At 39.6% G+C, this 2,733-nt stretch overlaps 1 long non-coding RNA gene across 1 annotated transcript; it reads right to left on the reverse strand.

Moving 5' to 3' along the window:
* Window positions 1–1,682: 1,682 nt before the first annotated feature.
* Window positions 1,683–2,498, reverse strand: LOC121913303. Its single transcript, XR_006100294.1, has 3 exons — window positions 2,335–2,498; window positions 2,107–2,206; window positions 1,683–1,767 (listed from the first exon to the last, which is right to left on the reverse strand). It is a non-coding gene; the product is annotated as an uncharacterized LOC121913303 (long non-coding RNA).
* Between the last annotated feature and the right edge of the window lie 235 nt (window positions 2,499–2,733).

Consider the following 2,733-nt stretch of genomic DNA (forward strand, 5'->3'; position numbering starts at 1 on the left):
TCTGGTGCACACACACACACACACTTACACACACACACTCACACATACATACACACATACATACAAAGTTACAAAGACACACACGCAGTGCATTATTCATGAAAAAACAGTAAACACAGTTATTTCATTATTCATAGTTTGATATGTTGTTATATAAGGCTCTCTATCTGTCTTTCTCGTCTTCTCTTTTTGTGTGCTCATGCCTGCTGCCTTGTCATATGTCTCCATGTGTCAGCCCATGTGTCCCAACAAATCCTCCACCTCATGCCTTCCTGTTACATATAAAAGCGTTGCCACAATGCAGCTGAATGTGGGCGCAGTGCAGCGTACCGTGCATTAACGTGCCGAGCACGTGGGCTCCAGTTATGATTTCGTCCCTTCCTCGGTTAATATGCATGTTTTTGTTTGTGTGTCCGTGGATTCATTAAACAGGAAGTAGGCTTCATAATTAATTTCCTGTCTTAACGTCAGGAAGATGGATGAGGACGATTAGGTGTTACAGAGACAAACGCAAGAAAGCAGATAGCAGAGGATTTGGTTTCTTTTTGCGAAATTGCCTTCAGCAGATGGATCACTGTGGGAAGTTTGGACTTCTTCAACTGATAAAAAAGTCATTTTCTATATAAAATAAGTAGGAAAGATAACCATACATATTATAAAACCATGCACATGTTAATACCACAGAAATGATTATGTGTGATGTGTCATATTAACATGACGGTTGCTACAGAAAAATTGCATAACATGTGACACATATGACCATGTGAATGATGTGACAACGTGTGCTCTCACAGTATATGACTCTGCCTGTGTGCATCATTTTGCCTAAAACTTATATCTCCATGTGTGTGTACTGAATGTGAACCTCAGCATGCTTCGAGTTATTTAGACTCATTAGCCTTTTTGTCTAAATACTGTTGATCCTTGCATGCAAACATACACAAAAACAGAAACAAACACAACCACCTGGATATGCGTATGTATGACTGCATTACTTACCAACAAACACAGCAAGAACATGCAGGGACAAACACAAATGCACAGAAAGTGCTTCAACAGTACATGACTTTATTGTACACAAATACAAAACACTATTATTATTACACATTTCATCCAGTGAAAGCATTGATTTGTTCATGTCTTCCGTATTTTTCTAAAATAATGTGAAATAAAATACTAGCTAATAGCCTCCTTGGCTTTATTTGGTCCGACTTTGACATTTGCTTGCTCAACATTTTCAACTGGTTAAGATTGAACACTTGCCGCAAGGTGACATCATCAAATTGGACTTTCAGGAAAAAGTATGGGAAAAGTCACCGCCAGTATGTGTTTGACTGTTAAAGTCTGTCTGTCTCTACCAACTCCTGAGAGAAAATGGTCCAACATGTTCACTAGCTAGTTGGTAACATTGCCTGCTATTTGGCTGGGCAGGTAGTGTACAGTGGGTTTGCCAGAGCTTTTTTTCTATGAAAACAAGTTTGCTGAATGCAGTGAGACTGAACCAAACAGTAAAGTTGTGGGCTGGAAAACTAAAACAATGAACTGAAAGGCAATAAAACTAAAGGGGGACTGCAGAGCGGGACAATAATTCTCTGCACGTTTGTCACTATGAGCAAACACTTTCACATTACATGTAGTTATTATCACTTTTTAATATCAAAATATTGATTAGTGCAGCTTTCAAATGTTTTAATGTCAAATTTCATACATCTGTTTTTCAGTATTCCACCCTCAATACAAGAGACTGATGAGTTCAGCTGGCTGAGGCTGGAAAAGGAGGGAAAACAAAATGCCATGTTCACATCAAGTGGAAATGGAAGGTAGTGATGTGAAACATTTCGGTACTAATACAGACGGTAATGTACACACTGAATAAATAAATGAATTGAAGCTACAGCTGTATGTTAAATAGACTGTACATGTATATATCAAATAAGCATGAGGGCGCAGCTGATTTGACGCACCTTAACTGAGGCATTCATGTTTGCTTTCCAGACATTTATGTATTATTTAACATCAAATTGGATATATCAGAGCTTTCATAACAGCTTCTACATGATGTGCATGTTTCATCTTGTGTGCCTAAGTGTTCTACCACGTACTTACCACAGGTGTGTTTTTAGCAACACAACCGCAGATTGTGTACAAACGATTATGTCTCACTGCATGCGGTGAAGCGACGAAACACAAAAAGGCCAAGACTCAGCTGAGGAAGCGACACACCACAACACAGGTCAAAGAATGAGTCGAGTCAAGCACAAACTTGACTTGACACGTTCGTTTTATTAAATTGCGCTAAGGATATGAATTAGAAAAATGACACTCATGTCATACCATCTTGTATCTTCGGTCTATGAAAGTGCTCTTTTGTTTTTTTTCCCCTGCAGTCACGGCGAGGCTGCATATCTGATTATGACAGACACTTTTACTAACAGAAAACAACATGCGCAAATTGATGAAATACTGCTTGAATGTCAACTAAACACTTTGTAACAGATAATGACAGGAATACACACACACACACACACACACACACACACACACACACACACAGATGATGCCCTCATGCCCTAACATCCAGAGGACACAGTGGGCTGCAAAAACATTACAGAGCACAGCAAACTGCGCCTCCATCCTTTTCTCTTTATCCTCCCTCCTCCTCATCCACCTCTCCCTCTCTCCTTCTGTTTGTCCTGGTGTACATGCAGCCATGCAAAGCGTGTTGTTGTGTAG

Source organism: Thunnus maccoyii, chromosome 15 (assembly GCF_910596095.1).
Source record: "Thunnus maccoyii chromosome 15, fThuMac1.1, whole genome shotgun sequence".
NCBI lineage: Eukaryota > Metazoa > Chordata > Actinopteri > Scombriformes > Scombridae > Thunnus > Thunnus maccoyii.